The sequence below is a fragment of the Peromyscus maniculatus genome, chromosome 7 (assembly GCF_049852395.1).
Source record: "Peromyscus maniculatus bairdii isolate BWxNUB_F1_BW_parent chromosome 7, HU_Pman_BW_mat_3.1, whole genome shotgun sequence".
Classification (NCBI taxonomy): domain Eukaryota; kingdom Metazoa; phylum Chordata; class Mammalia; order Rodentia; family Cricetidae; genus Peromyscus; species Peromyscus maniculatus.
This window is the reverse complement of record NC_134858.1, coordinates 101,336,223-101,362,934: the sequence shown is the minus strand read 5'-3', so window position 1 is coordinate 101,362,934 and position 26,712 is coordinate 101,336,223. Positions and strand designations below refer to the sequence as shown.

At 46.7% G+C, this 26,712-nt stretch overlaps 1 protein-coding gene and 1 non-coding gene across 5 annotated transcripts in view; both read left to right on the top strand.

The window, feature by feature from the left end:
- Tmem108 (transmembrane protein 108) overlaps positions 1-26,712 on the top strand; it is a 285,683-nt gene that overhangs the window by 230,432 nt on the left and 28,539 nt on the right. The gene's annotated exons all lie outside the window — the stretch shown is intronic.
- Positions 12,518-12,621, top strand: LOC121831203 (U6 spliceosomal RNA). The gene has a single exon (XR_006074583.2). It is a non-coding gene; the product is annotated as a U6 spliceosomal RNA (small nuclear RNA).

The following is a 26,712-nucleotide window of genomic DNA, read 5'->3' as shown; positions in this document are numbered from 1 at the left end:
CTTGGAATACAGTGAGTGGTGAGCAGAGTATTGAGTGAAGGAGTCTGGGAGCATTCAGTGTTCAACTCAGCCACTTGTGTACGTGGTAGATGTGAGGTGTCCACTTTAAAAGGAAGAACACCCCACTCTTCCCTAATGACTGGTGTCATTCTTCATGCTCATCTCCCTAGAATCAGAGCAGGAATCCAGCAGGTGAGATCAAGGCTCTTTCCTAAGAAAGATGTTGTGTTGTTGTTCAAGCATGTGACTCATTGGGTCATGAGTTCATTGATGCCTGAGGCCTGTGACAGTGTGGCTGGTGAATGAAAAGCTTTTGCTAGGTGTTATCTCTGCCAACAGGATAGTAAGAAGAGTGTAAGAAAAGTGCCATTGAAGAGCAGGAGCAGTGTCCTGGAGGTGACAGAGAGAGGTGTGTGGTGTGTGTGGTGTGTGTATGTATGTATGCGTGTGTGTGTGTGTGTGTGTGTGTGTGTGTGTGTGTGTGTGTGTGTGTGTGTACATGGGATGGGGTGTAGTGTGTTTGTAAGCCAGCGGTCAGCATGAAGTATCCTCCCTATCCCCTCTGGCCTGTGAGTTCTGGTAAATTCCATCAATCTCCACCTCCTAAGCACTAGAACTAGATATATGCCCTGCTATGGCCGGCTTTTTACTTGGCTCCTAGGGATCTGAACCCTGGTCCTGATGCTTATGAGGCAGGCACCTTGAGCATCTGCCCAGACCTGCCCCTTCCTTCTGCTTGCCTCACTTGTATTTATGCCTCACTTGTATTTATGCGATGGCCTCCTCACAGTCTGCAGGCACCCGAGGGCAGGAGTATTGGTGAAATTATTAAGGCCACTCCACACAGTTAGAAGGGAGGTTTATTTTGTGGGGTAACTCACAAATGAAGGGATAGGTAACAGGGTCTGAGAAAGGTGTAGCACAGTCTGGCGGTGTTCTCTTAAGAACTCTGATTGGCCTACTTCCAGCATCCAGGGTCCAGGAACCAAGAGAACCTGCACATCCGGTCTTTAGCGTCCTCTCTCAGCCCCGCCTTGTAGGCGTGACAGTTACCGAAGCCTCAGTGGGAGTTGGAACTTCCAGGTCAAAGCTGGAATGGCTACCTACTACACAGGAGGGGGCGGGGGGGGCGGGGGAAGAAAACTCTACAAAGCAAAGAGGTCCAGGGCCCTCTTCATATACACTCCCCAAAGAAAGGCACTGTGTGGTGCCCATTTCCTTGCTGATTAAACATCCTGCCAGGCTGCAGGTGGCCAGGAGTCCGGGGCGGAGTTAGAGGCTCAGGGGTGGTATGGGGGCATCCATTCTGCCTGAGCTGCCTTCCTCCTGCCTGGGGAGAGCATCCAGTGTCAAGTCCCCTGCTTTGCATGCAGAGATTTGTTGGAGGGAGTTACCTTGGGGTGCACCTAAGCAATGAGACCTCCTGTCTTTCTTCCTTTATACTTGGCAGTTTTTGCTTTGGGAAGGGAAAGAAAAATGTCAAAACAAACTTGAGGGGAAGGAGCGTTAAAATGCCATCATCACCTCCAGTTACTCCCCTCCCCAGAAATGCACTGGGTCAGTTCCCCTCACCGAAACGACCTTCTGGAAATAAGCCGGTTGCCTTTAGAGGATGCTTGCTCCCGGCCAGGCTCCTCCTCCCGTGGCTTACTGGGCCTCACAGTGTGAGGCTGCCTCTGTTGCCATGGAGAGCAGCTTCTGGAGGGAGCAGGGCTAAGAAGAAGAGCTTTGGGCTAAGTCTTGATCCTCTGAAGAAAAGGTTAAGTGAGAGAGGGGGTGGGGGAAGGGAGGGAGAAAGAGGCAGAAAAGAGAGACAGAAGAAAGAACAGCAACAAAGGAGAGACGGGGAGAGAGAGGAAGAAACACTGAGGGGCTAGACAGAAGAGACAGATTAGATGAGAGACTGAAGTGAGAGAGGAAACCAAGAAACAAAAAGCTTTATTTAATGAATGGGTGGTAGTTTTCTTGGGGGCAAATCTTTCTGGAAAGAGGGAGATCTTGGTCACCAAGAGCAGCTGGCTTTGCAGGCGCATGTGTGGTCAGATGGAGTATGCCCTGTGTCTCTTCCCCTATTTTTTTTTTTTTTTTTTTTTGGTTTTGCTAAGACAGCATGCTGTGTCTCCTCATCTCCCACCTCATCTAGAAGGAGCATACTTCGTTGACCTTGCTGGATTCCAGTTTGTGCTCTCTGTGCTGTCCAGGCCTCCCCTGTTTTAATGCGTTCCTTCACATAGGGTTCTGGCTGGTGAACACATAGTCTCCTATGACGATGTCAGACTAAAGGGTCCCTTACAGACATGCCAAGCACACGATATTTGGGATTTTCCTCCAAATAAAGTGTTAAGAGGTGGGGAGTTTGTACAACGTAACCTATCGAGAAAGGTGGGTAAGGGTGGACCTTAAGATCGAATTGCATGATGCCCAGATTTTACCACCAAACAATATGGGAAAGGGGGAAGTTGATGGGATTGAGATAAAATAGGAATGGACGTGGTGGCTAGTACATGTGTGGTTCACAGTGTTGTCATTCTGCCAACTTGTAAATAGCATTACACTTGCGCATAATAAAAAAAAGTGTAAATAATAATAATAATAAAACATTTGGGAGCTGATGAGATGGCTAAGGTACTTGCCACCAAGACTGATGACCTGAGTTTGATCTGGGGGACCCACATGGTGACAGGAGAGAATGGATTCCCAGAAGTTGTCCTCTGATCCCAACATATACATGTGGCACGTGCACACACATATGAAAAAAAAATAAGTATACTATTTTTAAAACAGTTGTACATATGTCCTTCGATCTTTAAATGTGGATGGAGTCTGAGGGAAGAGACATTGACCTGAAAGAAATAGGCTGTAGGCAGGCACAGTGGGCAGACAACCTGATGGTTGATGTGAGTGGATGGTTTAGTCGGAGATGTTCACTCTCATCAAGCATCTCATCAGTGGTGAAAATAGCAAAAGCTAAGCCCTCGAGCGTGGATTGTGTCCACACTCACCAGGTCCTCCCTCGCTGATTTGATGGGCCAATTCGACCTCTTAATTGTCCACTGTAACGCAAGTAAAGAAACCAGACAAATGGGCTGTTCCTGAAACCAACAACCAAGCAGCCAGAGCAGGCTGCAGTGCCTGGGTTGACTAGCCAAAGCATCGCCTCTGTTGGTGAGTGAAAAATAAATAAATAAATAAATAAATAAATAAATAAATAAATAAATAAATAAATAAATAAATAAATTTAAAAAAAAGGAAAGAAAGGGAGGAGGCCATGACTACTACATGGAGATTTTTATTGTAGATAAAAAAGAGTCCAGGCTGGGCAGACTAAAACGGACCATAACAAGAGAGAGGCAGCCCTGGGGCCAAGAGACCAAGAGACTAGTTTAGGCAAAATGCTGCCTGAGTTCTGTAGGGATCAGGCTGGAGGAAGGGAGGCAGAAGCCCAGACCCTGGGAAGGAAAGGTTTAGGGTAAGGGGTGGGGTGAGAGGTGCTGGGAGGAGCCACAGGTACTGAGGGATGCTGGGAGAACTGGCCAGTGTTCACTTGATATGTTAACAGGCATCTCAGCCATTTGTCCTGGCTTTCTGGGACCTAACACTGGGGAGCAGAAGGCCCCTGGAATCTGCCTCATCAACTATATCTGTGCTATCTATAACCAAGCTACATGGCCACAGGGCCCCCCAAGGACCCATCCTGATGATACTTCCTTTCTCTCCCGTTTTCCCCAAGCATGGCTCCCCCTGTGTTCCGTGATGTATATATTTCCTTGGGGACCAGCCTAATTAAAACTGAAGAACTTGGAAGCCATCTTATTAATATTCATCAGGGGAATTCTAATGATGGTGGGTGGGGAAGTGAGAACCAAGAAGCTAGACCCAGAAGTTGGTTTACGTCAAAAATAGGTTCTAAACCTCGGAATTGGATTTTCTGGATGGAGACTCTTGATGGTGGGATACCCTAGATGAAGGTTAGGAGCGTTCACGGAGGCAGATGTGTCTGTCCCCTGTGCTGCTGGAGGGGCGCTCTTGTGGGAGGACTGAGTGTGTCAGTGATGCCTGTCCCCTCTTAGAGGTCTGAAGAAGCTGGAAAGTTAGACTAGGAACCCCAGTGCCAGCGGCTCTGTTGGATGGAAAATACCTGACACCTGCATCGGCTATAACAAAAATTAACATCGGAGAACTTGCTGGAATCCAGGTGCTGAATCCTGGTCTATCCCCACCTTGAGGGTTGGCTTTAAAAGCTGGTTAATGTGTTTCCCTATGCAGGGAGACCTAAGGGAGTTGGAACAAGCAGCAATCAACACCAACAGTGAGGCCGTGCCCAGAGGAGCCCACCTCAGGCAGGACCTCCACTGTAGATGGGTGGATAACATAGTGTTGAATGGGATCCTTCAGAGGCTCTGGCCACCAGCTGTACCGGGGAAGGTGAATGTCCCAAGGCAGATGCTGGTGTATTTGAAGACCTCTCTTAGGTGAGAAGGGAAAACCGGTGTGCCTTAAGAAGCCATTCTACTGTAGTCTGCCAGGCTCCTCCTGCCCTCTCTCCCTTAGTCACTTGCACAGCAGGCTCCTGTAACCAGGAAGGCGGCAGTCCATTAGAGCCACTTTGGCAACTACTTCAGGACAACATATTGAGAGGGAGAGTCTGCTGTCCCCTGCTGGGCTCCATCATCTGATTCTTTGTCATACTGTCTGGCCATCTCCTCAGCCCCCTAACTTAATCCTTCCCCAGCCCCACGGAAGGCCAGGATGAAGGCTGCACACCACAGCACAATGTCAGTGTCTGTGGATGTTGAACGTCTCCATGCCGGGTGAGTTCTTTTGAACCTGTGACTTTTTGGTTTTTAGACAGCTACTTTAGGAACTTTTAGATCTGCCCTATCAAAAAACAATAGCCACCAGTGCCTCTGAAACTTTCATTTGGGGCTGGGGAAAAAGCTTAGTTAATAAGGTACTTGCCATGCAAGTGTGTGGATTGGTGTTTGAGCCTGTCACCCACATGAAGAAATCATGTTGGGGTGTGCTTAGAATTGAAGTCTCTGGGGAGATGGAAACAAATGGATCCCTGGGGTTCCCTGACCATCCAGTCTAGCCGAATCAGTGATCTCCAGGCCAGTGAGAGGGCCTGGCTCGGAAAAAAAAAAAAAACGCAAGGTGGATGGTCCACCCAAGATTGCCCTCTGGCCTGTACACATGCATGAACACACAAGAGCACGCACATGCAAAGATCAATTTTAGTGGGTTAAATATTCAGCTTGCCAGTCACACGAGCTGCATTTCTCTTAATCATAGGTACGCCAGTGACTGCCATATTGGATAACACAGATACAGAACATTTCTATTGTCATGGAAAGTTCAGTGGCTACACCACTCCTGTTCCAGGGGTCATCACGCCGAGGCTTGATTCTTGTCCACCTTCTTTTGCTGCAGAATTTCGTTTTCCTGGAAGACATCCACACCCATTCTCTAGTGTGTATCTGTGCTTTCCCACTCTGCCAGCAGAGTTCAGTGGAGTGATGGAACCATCTGGCCCACAAAGTCTAAAATAGTTACTATCTAGACTAGGCAGTTTCCCAGCCCAATTTTACGTGTTTTTCGAAAAAGTATGCACAGCTATGTGCGTACAAATGTTGCAGTTTCAGGAATAATAAGTGAATGCCTCACTCCTATCCATGTAGCAAAGCACAGGATACAAATGTCTTCACAATTTCTTTCTAGAATCTTCAGACACCAACCTCAGATGATCAGAATCCACAAGAGCAGAGGGTCACACAGCATCCTCAGTAGTCTCTGAGAGTCGCTGACTGCCCCCACCTTCACTTAAGAATAAAGCCATTGCATCTACTTCATATGGCTTCCCTGCTTTTACCTCTCCTGAAAGTCTGGATTAGATGGCTGGTGTTCTGCTATCAACACAAATCAAGAGAAAATTGTCACGATCCTCTTCCCATCTTATCTGATGGTTTTGTATTTGTCACCAGCACACCTTCCTTTAATCTTCTTCCAGCCAGTCTCCATGCCCGCTAGCGCGCGCGCGCGCGCACACACACACACACACACACACACACACACACACACACACCTCCAGATGTGGCTCATGTCCTTGCAGGTTTGTGTTGATTCTCACGTTGACTGAAATGGAACTTGTCTGTGCATGTGTGCTGCTTGCCTAATGTTTCTTGGTCACAGGAAAATGTTGTATGGTGTGAATAACTAGTGTAAGGAAGGAGAGAAAAATTGAATCAGGAGATTGACAGTGACTGAAATAGAATGCTTTTGAGGTATTCAGGGGTCAGTTCTTTCCACTTTCAGAAAGGTCTGACATACACCAGTACCTACATGCATGAGTGCCTACACACACACACACACACACACACACACACACACACACACACACACAGTGTCTTAAGGTTACTATTGCTGTGATGAAATGTCATAACCAAAAGCAACTTGGGGAGGCAATGGTTGATTTGGCTTACTGTCCTGAATCACAGTCTACTGAGGGAAGTGAAGACATGAACTCAAACAGGGCAGGAACCCAGAGGCAGCAGCTGATGCAGAAGCAATGGATGGGTGCTGCTTACTGGCTTATTCCTCAAGACTTGCCCAGCCTGACTTCTCATAGCACCCATAACCACCAGCTCACACGGGGGCGGGGGGGGGGGGGGACACCACCCACAATGTCTGGGCCTGTCCCCCATCAACCACTAATTAAGAAAATGTTCTATAGACTTTGCCCACAGCCTGATCTTATGGAGGTATTTCTCAGTTGGGGCTCCCTCCTCTAAGATGACTCTAGCTTGTGTCAAAAAAAAAAAAAAAAAAAAAAAAAAAAAAAAAAAAAAAACTAGCTTGTGGTGTAAAAACTAGCCAGCATACAAAGTTTAGCATGAATGCCCGATTTAAGTTTCTAAGAGGACATATATCCAACTGAAGCCATGGGGCGGGCGTACACCATGGACAGAAGATGACAGATTGCTCCCTTGAGCCCCCAGAGTCCCCAACAGTTACACAGAGGTGCTACTGTCTACTTGTGGTCTTCAGATTTTGTTGTTACATTTTACCCTTGTGTGGTAGTAGATGCCTGTAATTCCAGCATTCAGGAGGCTAAGACAGGAAGATCTTAGGTTTAAGGCCAACCTGGGCTACACAGTAAGACCTTGCCTCAGGATGGAAGGGGGAGAAGAGGGAGGGAGGTACAAGGAGGGCAGGCTTTTAGATTACAGCTATCTTCCTCCAGGAAGAACCTAGCCCGACAAGTTCTTCGTTTCCACTAGAGACTGTTGTTATTTTTGGTGTTGTTTATTTGTTTTCAAGACAGGGTTTCTTCTGTGTAGCCCTGCCTGTTCTAGAACTGGCTTTGTAGAAGTAGAACTCACTCTGTGGCCCAGGGTGGCCTCAAACTCACAGAGATCCACCTGTCTCTGCCTCCCAAGTGCTGGGATTAAAGGTGTGCACCACCACTGCCCAGCTTTAAGGGGTATTTTTAAGCTTAACTGATTCATAGTGTCCCCAGCACCAGGACGAGCTAGGAAATCCAGTTAGCAGAATAATGAAGGAGGATTGATGTTTTGCTGGTAGTTCTTCAGAACACATTATTTACATAAGAACCAATTGTTTAGAAACAGATCAGGATGGCTGGCCCACGCTGGTAAATTTCCCTTTTTACGGGTGATTAGTAGGAAGATAATAGAGAGGCTCAAAATTCCATAGTTGGCATTGATGATTAGAGAAGCATAATTATAATAGGACAATAACAGCACATATAATTTAAAAAAAAAAAAAGCAAGAGAGATAAACAGCTGGGCACGACGGCTCACACCTGTAATACCAGGACCTGGGAGGTGGAAGTGGGAGATGGCTCCAGGTTCAAGCCAGCCTGGGCTAAGTAGTTCCAGGACAGCCTGTACTACAGAACGAGACCCTATCTCGGGGAGGGGGGGCATGAATAAATCAAAGAAATAAAAATAATAAAGTAATATGAAATGGCTAACAGCCAACAGCATTTATGTCAGTAAATGGAAATAAAGTCCTGGGTTAGATGATAAAGACTTCCATCTAAAATACTTTAATCAAAAAAGCAAATTTTAGAAGTTTCAATATTAATATGATTACTAGAATAAGACTTGAGAAAAAAGTGTTGATTATTTTATGAATGGTGCAGTCCATAATGAATTGAATGTATATTGTACTGTAGAACGATGCCGGAAGCAGAGTGTGTGAAAACTGTTACAACTTAGGGAAAAGATAAACGTGTAACTATAAAAATAGCGTATCACGGTCATCAATAACTCATGGAGTCCAGAGTAAGTCAAATTTAAATATGCTTGATGGGGATACTTTTTTGCTAATTTAACATTTTGATTCTTTGTGGATTTTATATCATGCATCTCCATCCCACTTATTTCCCCGTCCCTTTGCATCTGCCCTCTGCCCTTGCAACCTACCTCCAAGATAGAACAAAATAGAATTTCAAAGAAAAGAAAGAAGAATCTCATCATGGAAGCTGTAGTGTGACACAGTGAGTCACACAGTTTACTCTTTGGTCCATGTATCTTTACTAGCAAGTGTTCATTGCAATGAGTCACGGGTCTGGTTCTGGGCCTCTGGTTTCTGCTACACTATTGATACCGGGCCCTCACTGGGACTCCTCTTGGATAGCCTGCGGTTGCCCTGTGTCTTAGAGATCCTGTAGCTTTGTGTCTGTGGCACTGGCCCCTTCATGTACTCTAGAAGATCATAGATGGGGTGGATGCTAGGATGGGCCAACTCATAGCCCTGTCTGGGTCTAGGTGGTTGCTAAGTTGGTCGGCCCCCCAGCTCTCCCTGATCCTCAGAACTGGGGTGAGCTCTCCAGCACTGCCCCAGCCAGCTCACCCTGTGCAGTAGGCAGCCAAGGACGGGGCCAGTTCTCCTGTTCTCTCACCTACACCACCAGGGCCAGCTCTATTGTACTGCCCAGGCGAGGTGCAAGGACCTCTCTGCAGAGTGCTGCAGCTGGTGAGGGGCAGGGCCAGCTCTACTGTGCTGCCCAGGCGAGGTGCAAGGACCACTCTGCAGAGTGCTGCAGCTGGTGAGGGGCAGGGCCAGCTCTCTCACACTTGTGATCTCAGGGCCAGCTCTCCCACCTGGCACAGACAGCAAAGGGTGGGGGGGAGCTTCTTACCCATGTCACCTTATAGCAGATGAGAGGGTGGGACCCACACTCCTCCTCTTACACCTCCAGGGCTGGCTCACCCTCGCCACTGCCAACAGGATCAGTTCTACTATGCTGCCCAGGTGAGACGCAAGGCCTGCCCTCCTGGGTGCTGCAGCCGATGAGGTGCCAGACCAGCCCTCCCACCTGCCACAGGTGGTGAGGAGTGGGGAGTGGACATGGCTCCCTCACTCACACCACCCTATGGCAGATTAGGGGCAGGACCAGATGATCTTCCACCCTCACGTTCTCAGGGGCACCTCACCCATGTCCCTGTCAACAGGGTCAGCTCCACTGTGCTGCCCAGCTGAGGTACAGGACCCGCTTTCCCTAGTGCTGCAGATAGCAGGGGGGCTGGGCCAGTTTTTCCACCTGCTGCAGATGGCAAGCGGGAGAGAGCATCTTTCCCTCTCCCATGCCACTGCATGACAGATGAAGAGTCAGGACCAGTTCTCACACCCTCACTGTCTGCACCCCCCAACCGAGGCAAACAGAGTCAGCTCTGTCCTGCTGACCAGGCAAGGTGCAGGACCTGCTCTCCTGAGGGCTACAGCCTATGAGGGGCGGAGCCAGTTCTCCCTGGTGTGGCCCTCGGTGAGGGGTGGGACCAACTCTGTACAGCCCTATCCTCTCAGCCATGAGTGGTAACAGGAGCCACCAAGAGACAGAGGCTCCAGCAGGACCACAGGCCCAGATATGGCCCTTGGCAGCAGCCCAGGCCTGGACATTACCATGGCCCCAGGTGACAAGCAGGCCACCCACCTCAGCCCACTCCTCACTGCCTTTACCTCCTCAGATCTGCTCTTCTCTACAGGACATAAACTGTTCTGTCTCTCTGTCTCTTCCATACCCCACCATATATTTGCTCACCATAATAGCGTCCAACTTCCTGGTACCACAAGGCCCCAAGCAGACCCTTGTTTTCTCCTCCCCACCTAGGGCAGAAAGCCCTGGCTGGGCCATGTGGGCCTTTTCCCACTCAGTCTTATTTGATGAGGTTAGTTTTATAACTATAAACTAAACTTTCTACCCAAGAGGTGACATAATCTTTTCAAATATTGAGTGATTATTTATAAGGAGCATTCTATATTGGACCTGAAAAGAAAACCTTCAAAAATTCAAGAGAACTTGTCCTTCATAACCATAAGATCTGGGGTGTTATAAATGAACAAGTTAAGCCAAAGTCTCACTTCCTATCTGAGTATTGAACCAAAGGTAACGAGATGGGGTGTGGCTGAGTGGAGCACTTGCCTAGCATGCACCAGACCCTGGGTTTAGTCCCTGGCACCAAAAGGAAACAGTACACTAACAATTTCACACCTGAAACAAACTTACCTTAAAGAAAGAATAACGTGAAAAGTTCAAACGTGGATTTCATAGGACGTAACAGCAGTTCAAACCTACACAGCAAAATGAACGTCTCAAGATGATTACAATATATGGTACGGAAATAATCAGGTTCGGGTAAAGGTTGGAGGGAGGCAGAGGGTTGCTAATAAATTCTAAATGCAGAAAAATAAAAGATCCCTTAGGTTGAGCTCATTTGATCATTTACCAAGAAAGAATGAACATAAACATAGCCCCTGAATCAAATCAATTTCAAGAAGGCATAAGACAGGACATAAAGTCAGCGAACAGAAACGGGCTTTTCTATATATGGGGGGAGGAAAATATGCCATTCTTTATACCGTCTTAAAAGATGCCTGGGAATAAACTTAACCAAGAAGGTGAAAAGACCCCCGAAGATAAAAACGTTAAGACAGTGAAGAAATTGAAGAAAGCACTCACTAGACAACGGAAAGTCCTCCCATGCTCATAGATGGGCAGAATTAGTATTGTGGAGATGCCCATGGGACCACAAGTAGTCAACAGATGCTATGTAAATTTCCATCGGATTCCAATGACTGGAACACAAGCATTCAAGTGTTGGGCAGAATGTGGGTTCAGTATAATATAGAATGACACAGATCTAATCAAAACCCCTTTAGGTGGATAGAAAAGGATGTGGTCTGGTTTTTGAGGCAGGCTCTCACTGACTAAGCTGGTCTCTAACACACTGTAGAGCCCAGGCTGGCCTTGAACTTCTAATCCTCCTGCCCTGCCTCCTCCATGCTGGGATTTATAGATGTGCAGCACCACGCCCAGGAGTAAAGGAGATTTTGAACCAAATAATCCTTACAACCAAAGAGAACCAGAGAGTAACCACTGCAACGTAGTTCAAGAGGCTAGAAAACAAACTGAGAAGGGCTAGCTTCCATGCCAACCTGGTAACTTCAAATCTTGATCTGGGATTTGGGGCTAGAAGCAATCCCAGCTGGTAATGCAGAATTTTCAAGGGCTCAGGAATTGGCTGTGACTCCAGTGGGCACTGAAGTGGGGTAAGGCCAGAGGATTGGCTGAAAAGCTGTTAGAAAAGCCTGGCCTTCAGAGCTTTCCTGTTACAGGGGAGGTAATGTGGTGTCCAAGGTCTGTGTGGCTCAACGGACTGAACAAGACACGGAAAAGCAGTAGTAGAAGTATAGATGTCTTGAAGATGAAAGTGAACGCAAAATGGGACACTCTACAGAGCAGGAGCAGCTGGTGCAGGCCCTGGCTCTGAGCCCCCGCCGCCACCCAGTGTGTCCAGGGTATATTAATTACAGAGGAAAGGGGGAGGGTTCCCTGAAGGGGCGGAGCTTTCTTTGACTGACATGACTGGCTTCTCTAGGTTATATGACATTATGTTTACTGTGCATGAACCATTCCATGAGCCTCTGTTACAATCATATGTGTGAGATATAATCCATATGCATTAGTCCTTTAATAGAGGTGTTTATATAGTTGAAGGAAGGTCCATTTTGATTGCTAGGTTCCGAAGATAACTTTCCTATGACTAACAGTTTGACCCTACCTTTGGGCCTCCTTCCCACATTCCATACAGCAGGGAGTCTTCACTCTTACCCATAGAAAGGACTAGAAATCCACTCTATAGATGATCAAGTGCATAGCAGGTGGGAGACCAGCAGGCACCCTATGCAGGAGTCAGGTCATAAAGAGTTCACACATTGACAGCTAAGACCCGATCTCTTCCAGAATGTCCATAGCCACCCCCCCCAACTCCCCTGCAGAGGTAGGGGGTTGGGTGCTGAAAAATCCCAGCTCTAGAATCACTTGGCCATTTCCCCTGACAACCAACCTCATACTGAGACCATCCATGAAAGAGACAGAGACCTCTTAAATCATAGACGCTTACTCACCTACGTGTGATCTTGACCGTGAGCTTTCTCTAGAAGCTGAAGGAAGCCGGGGAGAACCTGAGCGCTGAAGTGGCAGGCTGTGGTGGTGTTCGCCTGAGCAGTACATACCCTGAAAGGGGAACAATACAGAGACTAGCATGGGCCCTGTGAAAGCATGACACACAAATCAGTGAAGCGGTCCAGAGTTTTAGACAAGAGGACCAGGGTTCAAGATCAGCCTTGGTTGTATAGCAGGTTCGAGGCCAGGTGTGGACAGGGATCAGGCGCCGATTTGTCTTGAGCCTGTTTGTAGTAAGCATCCCTTCCTTCACTGAAATGTAAGTATTGTTTTCCAGTAGGAAGATGTAGGATCAGAACCTACAGGAGTGGTGATGTAACCTGAATCCAGTGTGAGTTTGGCTATTATGAAGGCCCAGCCTTCTGGAAAGAGATGATTGACCCCATCTCTTCACCCAACAAATTAGGACCTTGGATTAGTTACTTTTCTCCCTGCTACAACAAAATACCTAGCAGAGCAACTTAAGGGAGGGAGGGAGGATTGACTCTGGGTGCCGTCCATCGTGATGGACAGTTGTGGCAGCGGTAGCATGAGGCAGCTGGTGACATTAGACCCGCAGTCAGGAAACAGAGAAAGGTGAATGCTGCTATCCAACCCCCTTTCTCCTTTCCATTCAGCCTCCAATCCTAGCCCATGGATGGTGCTGCCCACAGAGTGGGGCTCCGCACTTCAGGTAACCCAGTTGAGAAACTCATACACATGCTGAGGTGTGTCTCCTAGATGAGTCTAGATCTTGTCAAGTTGACTACATAACCAGCACAGACCTTGACCAAACATGGAGTGGGTGCACCATCTGACCCAGCCCTGTCACCCCCATACTTTCTGGACTGACAGAGGAAGATTGAGGTTTAAGATCTGAATTGGGAGAAAGGTGAAGAGAGTGTGGAGTCATTCTTTAAACTTGCACGTGGAGCCAGACAAGTGCCTCCCTGCCTTCCTCAAGCTTTGTTCACTCGGTCCTTTTCAGGGAATGAACTGGATTATGTTTGCTTCCTCTCCAATGTAATCATGGAGCCCATTGGCCCAAGTTTCCCTTCATAAAGAGGCACTGGATCTCTCCTGTACTTTGTCCCCTGACATTCTGGAAGCATCAGTGTGCTCTGTCCTTCAGTAAGGTTGCCTGACGGTGACATCAGTTGCCCCCCTCCATCGCTTTTGCTCTTCCTCTGCTCTCTTCCCTCTGGGAAATCTCAAGCTCGATGGTTTTGTCACAAGACATACTATTGGTACTTATTTTGACATAAACCACCCCGCAGCCTTTTGGGAAGCATGGCAAAGCCGTATATCACAAAGAGTGTCATGGCTGGCCTCCACATCTGCCGTAAAAACATGGTAGCCGGGGCTGGAGAGATGGCTCAGCGGTTAAGAGCACTGAATATTCTTCCAGAGGTCCTGGGTTTAATCCTCAGCACCCACATGGCAGCTCACAACTGGCTGTAACTCCAGTTCCGTGGCAAAATACCAATGCACATAAAAAACATGATAGCCAGCATGTGGGCCATGTGCCAGTGAAACTCATGGGTAAGATGCCCAGATGTGCACAGCTGGGAGCTCACACTGATATGAAGCTCCATTAGACATGGCCATGTATCTGAAAGACTTCAGCCATGTTTCGGGGGCACAGCAGAGTGAGCCAGCACCCAGAGAGTCACACAGCTCGTCTCCGCCTCTAGGGAAGCTTTGTCTGGACCCCCATCTAGTACTGTAAGCTATATGGAGCAGACACATTAGGATTTGTATATCGGGTTCTAGCCATACCTCTGCGAGCCAGTATGAAATAGAATGAACAGAGGTTGGGCCCAGAAGGACTTGGGACTGAACATTAGCCTCTGACCTGGAGATGAGCTCTGAAACACCTGACTTAGAGGTGAAGCTCTCACGAAGAGCATCGTGCCTCCCTTCCATACCACCCTCCTAGACCCCTCACCCACACCCTGGCAAGCAAACCCTGGCACGCCCAGCTCAGAGAGTGGTTTAAGGAGCCAGCCAGCCTCCCTGGCTGGTGGCAGGAGCCTGTCAGATTTTGCTTTACATGTCATAGAATCTTTTTTTTTTTTTTTGTACGGAGATATAAATTTCTAATTTGGCTTTTTCCTTTACACATTCATTTGGCATACGTGCTAAGCACATGCTTTTTAAAAACTAGTTATAGTTCAGTTTTGAATTTCTTACTTTCAAAATGATCAGCACCTCACATGCTGATGTATGATTCATTATGCAAACCAAGATCCTGTTTGAGCTTATAGAAAGAGGGAGGCAAGGCAGGCCTGTGCCTTGTGTGTTAGCACCTGCAAGAATCCTGCAATTAGACTTGCTTACTTCCAGGCCACAGCCAAAAGGGTCTGAATGTCATGCCAGAGTATTTGGGTTGTACAGAAGTGCTGATACTGTTTACTCAAAAGCATTGGTTCAGTTGAGCTTCAAATACCCTAAAGTTCAAAATTAGGACCTTGTTAATGAAGGGCATATGCTCATCTGGGTTTATACTGCTAGAGAAACAAGTTCGTTTTAATGTCTCTGAAACCAGGATGCATGTCATGGTCCCTCTGGGCCAGACCACACTTGTGACTGGGTGAGGGTGAATGCTAGTGGTACCTATTCTTTCTCCTCTTCATCACTCCATTTGAGGCACTATCTGTGTTTAATGGTGTGTGTGTGTGTGTGTGTGTGTGTGTGTGTGTGTGTGTGTGTGTGTGTAGGCATGCATAGAGATCTTCATGTCTCCATCTTCCTAGCATTGGGGTTACAAGTGTGCTCCAACACACTAGGGTTTTGTGTGGGTGATGGGGATCCAGAATCAGGTCCTCAGACTGACACAGAAGGCACTTGACAGCCAGAACCATCTCCCCCGCTCTTGTGTCTAAATTCTTCACAGAGACCTGTGACTCAGCACAAAGTGTCTGCTGGGGGGCTGCGAGCTGAGTGGCGGCGCAGGAGCGCGGGGTTTGGGGAACAAATGTTCAAAGGAAGAATGGTCCCCACTCCACATTTCCAGGGAACCGCCAAGTTCCATGTGGCAGCAGAGGAAAGACGACGCCGTCAGAACAGCTGAGCAGGGCTGTGTTTTGTTCCGAGATGCTGCAGAGAGGCCCGGCAGTTACAGCCATGTGTTAGAAAGGGAGGGGAGGTGACAGAGCTGTCTAGACACGCCAAAAGGAGCTCTTTCATAAATGGAGAATAATCATTGCAAGTGCGAGAAAGAAGTGTGTCAGATTTAATCAGCAGGGGGTTCTTCCTTCTCTTGCTGTTACATAAAACAATAGTGCATACATTTGATGGAATACAGTTGCTTAAAACAGAGAACTAGAATATTCCTAAAAAAAAAAAAAAAAAAAAAAAAAAAAACAAAAAAACTACTATTTCACCTACCAGCTGACTGTGAAATGAGGAAACGTAAATTCACTGACACAAGTGTTCAGATTGATCAGCCACGACTCTACTCGCCCTCAGATGGTCTGACTGGCACAGCCAACGTGTCCTTGAGCACTAGAGAATGCTGGGAAGTATCCAGTCTCACGGGTGGGCCCTGAAGCCAAATCTCCACAATCGTGGGACATTTATTTAATACAGATAAGAAGCACAATGCCCTTCTTCAGCTCCAGGTGGACAATCTGGGCCTCAGAGAAGGAGAAAAGGGGTGAATGGGGGAGAGGGTGAGGAGGGATGAGTGGTGGAGAGGGAGAGGAGGAATAAATGGGGAGGAAGAGAGAAGGGGTGATGTGGTTTCTGATGGAGCAGTTGATAATTGAGTTCTTGTCACATTTACTGCCCTCGACCCCTGTTCTTAAGATCCCCACCCTCACCTCTGTTCCCTCCATTCCCACCCTAGCCTCCCTCGCTTCCATCCACTCCTCTCCTCCCTTCCCATCCTTCTTCGGAACCCTGCAGTGGCAGATTTCCTGAGGTGGAAGGGAATGGAGGCATCTGGGTGGGGGGAAAGCACACCACAAGTGGAGGGCCTTTGAAAACCACCCTAGAAGTTAACTAGGACATTCCACTTCTCAAATCCGCTCTGCTGTCCATGGCGGCTGAACATCCTCATTTTGTAAATATAGTTTTACTGAAACACAGCCGGCCCTCTTTGTTCCCATCACATGGTTATCTTTGCACAGCAGCAGAACTGAGTGAGTGCAGCAGAGCCCAGGTGATGTTTATGCCTGGTGGTCCTCCACAGAAGTCTATTGCCTCTTGGTTGGCATGCATACCTCTCAATCCCAGTACTTGCCAGAACCTTCCATTAGTTCAGTGCTCTGAGAGGTAGCCACAGTGGGTCACTTTATCTCTAGTTGACTTAAAAACTGTTTTCCAATGGAGCAACTGAGGGGAAGCATCTGAGAATTCCTAAGAGTGGACAGACTTTGGGAATTGGCTCCTTAATGGTATCTGGGATACATTGCCATTTGAAAAGTGAGGTCATCCAGAACATGCTCATCCAAGCAGATCAGAAAGGGCATATGAGTTCCTGTGGATGTAAGGCCTGTGAGGAACTTGGATGCTGCATGAGGGAAACTCAGAGGGAGGTATCCAACTATACTCATTTTCTTAATGTTGACTTAGAGACCATGCTCATAAAACTTATTGTCCAAACAATCAATCAACCTGTCAATCAACAGTTGAATTTTAAAACAGAAACACAAAATACTAAAAACTCTGGAAATCAAATATACACTTTTCATATGCCCCAGCGATTCTACCTCTGGGTGTTTACTTAAGATAAATGAAAGCATATGTCCACACAGACTTGTAACCAAATGTTCATAGCAACCTTCTGCATAACAGCCCCAGCCTGTCCATAGCAACCTCACTGGATGCTGGAAATAACTCCAATGTGTTTGCCATCAGGTGAGTGATAGACATATGCCCATGCCATAGAAACCTGCTCCACAGCAACAAAGGAACAAGCTACTGATGCACACAGCAAGCAGATGGAGTTCACAGGTACGATAGTGAATGAAAGCCAACCACAGGAGACCAGAACTCCACTTACCTGGAAAATCTGCCACAGGTCAGTCCATAGTGAAGTCAGTCAGGTTGGCTTGGGTTCCGTCAAGGACGACAGTTCATGCTTGCTGTACTGAAGTCACCTGGAGGTTTCCACCCTTGAACATCTGGCAGTCCTTCTGGGAGCGTGAACACTGGGCTCTCCTGCCACTTCTATGCCTCTCTCCTCCCAGACTCAGAACGTCTTTGCTCTTGACCTTGGAACTCGGACTCACTCCTGCCTGCCATCGTCACAGACGCAGGGAGAAAGAACACAGACCCTGTGCGTGAGTCACCATCACATTGTAAGAAGAATCTGGGGGGTGAGATGCGTCAGGCATGTTTGGGAAGTGTGACCTGGTATAAAATTAAGGCACTTAACACACAGTGCCTGGGACAGAGTAGAACCAAATAAAAGACCCTCCCTGACCATCTCGCCCACCAGCGCTGTTCATGACATCACTTCTACAGTGTCCTCCCTGTTGCCAGTGAATTGGACACAGCTGATGCCACTTATGTCCAAATGCTTTCTCATGGGCGGGAGAAAACAGTGTAATGGAAACCTTGCTGGCCAAAGAGTTCCTTAGCATAATACACAATTGTGTAACTTTACCACGGGAGGCATCAAGAACCAGAGAGGACACTGGATCAAACAAGTGAATCCAAATCGAAGCTGGTGAAATGATGAGTTTACTGGGGTTACCTAAAGGACAGGCAGCTCAGAAAGATGTGCCATCAAAGGTTCTCAGCCTCCAGTCAGCCTTCCATCTCCTGTGTACTTGAGCGTCCCTCAAGACCTCACACAGCTGGGGCAGAAGAGCATCTCCCTCCTTCCACAAGTGAACATTAGCGGTGTCGGTGCCATTCCCATAGATTAGTTATCAGCTTTATCGTTCTTCTGGCTTCATTACTACAAATACGAGCTAAAGCCCTAAGGACCAATTTTATTACGGCTGGGAGTCATGCCATGCTCCTTTCTCCAACTCTTCCATTCTTTCCTTTCTTCTTCTATTTCATTTCTTGTGTATGGCATGTGTGGTGTATGTGCATGTATGTGTGCAAGCACCCATGTGTGTAAGTGAAAAGCCCAGAGGAGGACATCGGATGTCCTTCTCTGTTGCTCTCTGCTTCATTCCTTTGAGACATATCTCTTCACCGAACTTGGAACTCATCTTTATTCCCCTAGACTGGCTAGCCGGAAGCCCAGTGGTCTTCCCATTTCTATTAATAGTGCTGGAGTTGTAGGTGCTTAGGGCCGGGCCTTCTCGTGGGAGCTGGGGCTAAAACTCGGGGCCTCATTCTTGCACTGCACATGTTCTGACCCACTAAGCCACACCCCCACCCTCCTGTGTTCTTCCTCATCTTTTCCATAGTGTTCCCTGAATCCTAAAGAGGATGGATTGATACATGGGTTTCCCTGAGCATTTGGCTGATTTGCCTCAGTAACAGGCTGTTGTCCACTATAAAAGGGAGTTTTCTCTGACTGTGGCCTATAGCAGCACTAACTTCCATGTATAAACACAAATGTTTAGAGGGCAGTTTGACAACTATATTACAACCACTTAACTCAAAAAGGGAAAATCATTACTTTCTCCACTAAGACCTGGGATTTTTCACACAGAGAATATTTTTCCCCTGGATTAAAGTAGCAAATGTGTGTTTCTGGAGTTGTATCCATGCCAGTGGATGTCCACACAATCCAGAAGAGAATTTGACATTGCTGCTGCCGCTGTTGCTGTTATAACAATGGTGCACACCGCTGCTACTGTTTCTGGGATTGCCATTTTATAATTGCTTACTACAGCTAGCACAGTGGAGACCCTGGCAACAAAAGTAGCTACTACAGTTAGTTAATCTTTCATTCTATTGGGCATGATAAATTTTATTCAAGTTATATACATCTTGATTGGCTTTGAAAATTATAAATTTATAAACTCAAGTTCCAGTTGCTTTTGGGATACTATCTTACAAGGACTCCAACGTACAGTATGGCTCAATAAGGAAGGGAATGGCTCAGTTGCCTTTAGCCTACTGGCTATGGGTGAGATAGGACCTCTGTTGGTCTTTTCTGTATCGAACACACAGATTACAAGCCCAGTGCCACTTTGAGATCTTTGGCAGCAATTATCCATGCAGCTCACACACTATTGAGCCGGTATGATAATGAATATTCAGAGACGGGTAATGCCTGGGGGCACTCACCAACCTAAGACAGAGCACCTGTGTAGCCTGGGCAGGTGTCTCCATGGTGGGTAAGGTGACCTGCTGACGTCCCACGCAACCCAAGTCAGAAGTTCATTTTTTTTTTCCGAGACAGGGTTTCTCTGTGTAGCTTTGCACCTTTCCTGGAACTCGCTTTGGAGACCAGGCTGGCCTCGAACTCACAGAGATCCGCCTGCCTCTGCCTCCCAAGTGCTGGGATTAAAGGCGTGTGCCACCACCGCCCGGCTCAGAAATTATTTTTTAATAAAAGGGGGACCTGCAGGGCCTTGGCCCCTGTTTTGGGTAACTGTTGCCTTGCTTGCAGACCTTGACCTTGATATCCTCCCAATGCTAATTCCCTGCCAGGTTCCACTCTCCTGAATGCCTAAGGGAAGTTCCTTGTGTATCCTGAATAATGGGCATTAACAGCTTAGATGCAAGATTGTAAAACATCAGTAGTGAACTTCTTCCCTCTGGGGACCTCCCATTGTGCTGTAAGCCTGTAATTAAGACCTCCTACCCCCTTCAAGAAATGACATTCGACATTTAAAATTTTATATATATATATATTTGAATGAATACTGCAAATGTAATCTATGAATACCAGAAATGTGATTAATATCATGAGTATAATTTAAAAATAAATTAATTAAAAAAAAATAAAGGAGCAAATGTGGGCTCCTTCCAGTGGAGTACACTTTAAAGCCAAGCAGAATGTAGTTGGTTGCACCCTTAATCGTCATGCCATTATTATAACAGTTATGCCACTCTCGCTCCAGCAAGCATGTGTTACTGGCATGCTGGTAGTGTACCATCCAGAGCTGGGCAGGGCCACACTCCCTCACAGAACTGCCTGACGCCTTCTAGCACTATGAACACCATCCGGTAGGGAAGGTGCCTCCGACTCAGTCCAGACCTGCTTTCTCTATGCCCTGCGCCTGGAATATGAAGTATCTTCACCAACAGGAACTCACTGTCCAGTTCTGGTGTGCACATAACAGTAATGGCTCATCTGGGCCCTCAAGTGCCTCTGTATCCAGCAATTCATTATGACATATCCCACCCCAGGGACTGAGATTTTCATTCAATCATAGTGACTCTCTGTATGCATGCCTTGTTTCAACGAGGGTGCCTGCTGCATTTAAATACTCCACTCCTGTTTTTACTGTTCTTCCAGATAATCTTCTGAATCTGTAAGACACTCAGAGGTTCACAGTGCAACCTTTTCCCAGGATGTGAGCAGGATCGCTGAGGGTCCACTACCACCTGCTACAAGTAAATGTGAATCAGTCTTGGGCAGATAAAGAGTTAAAGAAAAAAGTTAGCAGTGCCCAGCACAGCACAACAGCGTCTCATCACTTGTCTCATTGGTTCTGCCGGAAGAGCAGTGAGGGGTGCTGTGGCATGGATGGGCACTGCTTTATTTAGCTCTCTAATCCAGTCATTCTCCACGCACAGTCTGGCTTCATTACTGACCACACCAGCTTGCTGAAAGGGCTTTGGACTGAGCAAACAACCTCATTTTCACAGGCTGCCATTTCGTTTGGACTCAGGACTGCCTTTACAGTTTGCACCCTTAAGCAAAACTCTCTACTTGTGATAAGTGGGGTACATTCCAGCAGCACATCCACCCTCATTATGTTTTCTTTCGGCCGAGAAATGTGCACAGTACACTGGGGAAGAGTAATTTTCCGCACCCAGGACAAGCCCAGTCTCTTTCACATGCCTGCTCTGTTTCCGTGTCTATACACTGTTATCTCTTATCCTGGTGCCTTTAGGGGTTGCCATAAGTTAAGATATACTTAGCTCCAACATCCACCAAAGCCCAAACATTCTGTGCATTAATTGAGGATAAGTAAATCCATAATTCATTGTTGGGCCTCTGCACTCTGCATGGCCTTCTCCCTCAGGCAACTTGGGCCATCTCACTTGAAGAACAAATGGAATTATTCCAACCCCTCAGGATTACCGCCCTCCATAGCAAGGGGTACAATGGAAATTCACTCCTTTGGTGAACTGTTGATTGGGTTCAAAGCCCTCTAGAGGTTCATGAATACAACAGTTAGCATTTTGTCTTTTCTTCTCCCCTGGGAACTCTGGCTCAACACAAATCCTGTTGTGTTTGCTTTTGTGTGACCCACATGGGCCCCTCTATCTGTCTGCTTTTCCATCTCTTCATTCCCTTTAGATTGTTACAGCACTTTACATGTCTAAGTTGGAACCCCCTCCTACATTATGAAGATCATATCCCATCACCAAGGCCATGAAGGCTCCATACCAGTCCCAAGGCCCTACTGAATTTTCTTCTTTAGCTTTCCAGTGAACACAGCCCTGCCTGGCCTGGTGAATTAAGTATCAAAGCCACTTCTCACAGGCCCAGTTCCCTCACTGTCATTTTTATCTCATTCTATTCCTCCTTACTACCTGATTCTTCCCACGGGTTCCAAGTTTCTGGGTCCCAGAAGGGGCTATTTAGCACAGACCTATTTTGTTGCCTTTATGCACCCAGTCATCTTTAAAAAATAGCCAACAGCTCCTTCCAGTCATCCTTCTTGCCTACTTCTGCTCCTGCCAAACCAGAAACTAGCTTAGATCTGATCCCCACGTATCCTTTGTGGGGGCATTTCTACTTTATATGGACAGTTCCTTCTATACAGACACTTGAGTCTTGTCTCCCATAGCTAGGGCCACACATCTACCATGACCTCCAGAAAGGAGGCTTGTCTCCCCAGGCTACATGGGAAAAGATGAACACCATGACATTTCCACCTTCATTCATCTTTGATTCTGTCAGTCCCTGTTCAGCCACCAAGTGTCATGTGCCTGGAAACAGTGGATACATAAGAAATGTCTACTCATCCCACAGAGATCCCACATAGGTACCAAAGACCAAAGAAAGAATGCCAATTGAAGCCCAACCTGATAAACTAATGAGTTTATTGAGGTTGCTTGCAGGAGTATAAGCAACTGACCAAAAGCTACACTACTGAAGAATCCTAACCTCATGTCTTGTCTACCTTTGGTCTGCTGTATACCCTAGCACCCCCCGAGACCAAATGCAAGCTGGGAACAGTAGTGAGTGGTAAGAGTCTCATGACACGTCCCTTCTCCTTCCATAGTATCAGCAGCGTGATAACCACCACCATAGATCTAGCTGTCACAGCCTTTTCTTTATTCCATTGCTATGACTTCAAGCCAAGGTCTTCCGTAGGTCACCATAGCAATTCTGCTTTATGGTGCCTGGTAGTCATTTCATGCCCAGAGGAGTTCACCATAACAGTGGTGAAAGTAGTACAGTGGTACTGTCACTGTGAGTAGCGATGCCTGTGTAGTGACATTAAAATGAGAGGCGGCGAACAAAGGCAACGTCTGTATGGAAGCCACACCTCCTTCTCAGTGAACAAGTCTCTGTAGCCCCCTTTCTACTCACAAGAAGAAAGTGTGGCCTGAGGCCTAAGCTCAGCACATCTTGTTTTGTTCTCTTTTTTTTTATTACACACTCCCACATTGTCCTTTCTTGTTCCTCTTCTCTTTTTTTTGCCCCCCCCCCCGTTTTTTTCAGATAGGGTTTCTCTGTGAAACACCCCTGGCTGTCCTAGAACTCACTCTGTAGAGCAGGCTGGCCTGGAACTCACAGAGATCCACCTGCCTCTGCCTCCTGAGTGCCGGGATTAAAGGCGTGCGCCACCACCGCCCAGCTGTTCTTCATCTCTTTACTGCTATTTTTCCTCTTCCCAAGTAGCCCTTCTTCTACTTAATGTCCTTTTAAAATCTAGGTTCCACAATAAAAGAAACTCTATAGCTTGTCTTTCTGAGTCTGACTCGTCTTGCATAATATGATGATTCTTTCATTTTCCTGAAAATGACATGAGTTCATCCTTTGAGGCTAAGCATCACTCCGTTACACGTGTGTTCACATTTTGTTTACCCTTTGATTTGTTTGTGACCACCTAGCCTGATTCCATACCTCATCTATTGCCAATGGTGCTGTGATAAACATGGGTCTGCAAGTATATCTCCTCTAAGCTGGCTTTGATGCCTTGGGTATATACCCGGAAGTGATATAGACAGATCATACAGTGTTGGGTGGAACAAATACCACTACAATACAGTAGTCCTACTTTTCATGTCTTGAGAAAAATCCTTGCTGATTTCCGTAGTGATTAGATGAATTCAGATTCCTATCAACAGTGTATAAATGTTCCTGTATCTGTCCTCCACCCCCCCACACCGCCAGACTGTTGTATTTTCTTGATGATGGCCATTCTGTAGTATTCTTCTTGTGAGTAGAAAGGGGGCTACAGAGACTTGATCACTGAGAAGGAGGTGTGGCTTCCATACAGACGTTGCCTTTGTTCGCCGCCTCTCATTTTAATGTCACTACACAGGCATCACTACTCACAGTGACAGTACCACTGTACTACTTTCATCACTGTTGTGGTGAACTCCTCTGGGCATGAAATGACTACCAGGCACCACAAAGCAGAATTGCTATGGTGACCTACGGAAGACCTTGGCTTGAAGTCATAGCAATGGAATAAAGAAAAGGCTGTGACAGCTAGATCTATGGTGGTGGTTATCACGCTGCTGATACTATGGAAGGAGAAGGGACGTGTCACGAGACTCTTACCACTCACTACTGTTCCCAGCTTGCATTTGGTCTTGGGGGGTGCTAGGGTATACAGTAGACCAAAGGTAGACAAGACATGAGGTTAGGATTCTTCAGTAGTGTAGCTTTTGGTCAGTTGCTTATAGTCCTGCAAGCAACCTCAATAAACTCATTAGTTTACCAGGTTGGGCTTCAATTGGCATTCTTTCTTTGGGCTTTGGTACCTATGTGGGATCTCTGTGGGATGAGTAGACATTTCTTATGTATCCACTGTTTCCAGGCACATGACACTTGGTGGCTGAACAGGGACTGACAGAATCAAAGATGAATGAAGGTGGAAATGTCATGGTGTCCATCTTTTCCCATGTAGCCTGGGGAGACAAGCCTCCTTGCTGTAATGGCAGATGTGTGGCCCTAGCTATGGGAGACAAGACTCAAGTGTCTGTATAGAAGGAACTGCCCATATAAAGTAGAAGATGAAACCTAAATGTAGTATTCTTCCTCCTTTTTATTAGCATAATATTAATTACACCTTAACATAGGTTTGATTTACATTTTTCCAGTGGCTGAAAATGTTGGGTTTTTTTCATGCACTTGTCATTTTTAATTAAGTAGGCAACTGTCTCTTCATTTGCCTCTTTATTGGATTATTTGTTCTTCTGGTGTTTAATTTCTTGAATTCTTTATATATTCTTCTCTTCTCAAGTTGCTTTTGTCAAGGATGTTGTCACAGTGATAGAGAAGGTAATAGGATTCTTTTGCATGTGACAGTATCACATTTGTCTGTCCTTGGTATTATTTCCTAAGCTACACTGGAGTCCTGTTGGAAAATTCTTTGCCTATGCCTATCTCAATGGTGTTTCCTCTCTGTTTTTATCCAGCAGTTTCAATATTTCAGGTCTTATAGTTAGGTTTTTGGTCTGATTTGAATTGTTTTTTGTGCAGGGTCAAAGAAGGGTTTCAGTCTTCCCCATCCAGCTCATCCAGCACCATGAAGATGCCACCTTTTCTTCAGCCTCAAGTTTTGGCACCTTGCCAAATATCAGGTTGATCAAGTCCTTTACTTCACAATGGTCATATCCATCCCTTGGTGCACACTCTTCTCTGGACTCATGCCCCTCTTTGTGACCTCACTGAAGACCAAAGGCAGAATTTGGGCTTCGCCAATTAAAATAGATCCATTTGGTAGGAGCCCAGAGGAAAACAAGACCATAAATCCACAGTAGAAAACAGCTCTGTGAATATCGACTCTTCCCACCAAGCCTCCCCTGGAGTGCGGTGTCCTCGGGAAGCAGATTCATCAGGAACCTGCCCTCTTGTCAGGGACTGCCTGCTGCTCCTGCAGCTTTCCCCCTCACAGTTTCTTGCCCTCAGCTGCCTGGCTGCCCCACATTCAGGACGAGCTGAACACAGGACCAACCAGGAATCGTAAGCATGTCTTGGGAGGCCATGCTTTCTAATCGCAAATTCGTTTTACCAAGGGCAGGCGGTCCTCCATTCATTTGTTCTTGCCTTGCTTTAGATTAAAAGGGTGCAGAGAGCAGGGGAGCCAGCCAGCCATGGTACCCAGAAAAAGCCACACCCAGGGAGCCAAGCAGCGTGGGACAGGAATTGGCTACAGGGCGCTTGTTCATTTCTGTCAGATTTTTCTGAGTGCCACTTCTGGGTGGCTCCCCAACCCTGCCCCATCCTGGCCACAGGTGTGGAATACAGTTATCTTTTCTACCAGAACCAGAAACTAGTTCTGAACTCCTGAGGGCAGAGCCACCTAGAGTTCGCTGGGCCCCTAACTCAGTCCATTCAAATCTGAGGCATTTGTTACATAGGTCTCCAGGAGCCATTGACGACGCTGTTGGTGAGCATGCTCAGAACATTCCCATGACAGAACATCAACCTCCGGTATGGTGTTTATAACACTCCATCTTGTTGTTTAGAGCCAACACTTAGACCAGCGCTGACCAGTAGAAACACAATATAAGCCACAAGTACTATTTTAAATTACACATGATAAGGAAGATTACTTTCAGTGGTATATTTTAATTAGTGTGTACCAGGATGCCCAACATGTTGGTATCTCAGTGTGTAATGAATGCAAAATGTGAGGGAATAGTCTGTTATTTTCATACTTTAATTCTTCAAAATTAAGGAGGCATTTATAACTCATAGCACATAATAACATTATGAATGCTTAGTCCCATGTTGCTGGTGGCTCTCATATGAACAGTGTGGACTCTAATATCCCCCTGTGCCAGGCAGTGTTATAAATATGTTATATGTTAACTTCAGATCCTTACGGTAAGCCTCCAGTGAGGATACTGTTATCACTTTATGGTAAGGAAGCTAAACCACACAGAGCTCAAGGAACTTGGAAGCAGAAGGGAAATCTAAACTAGTCACTGCAGGCAGGGTCAGCCATGTTCCTGTAGCTCAA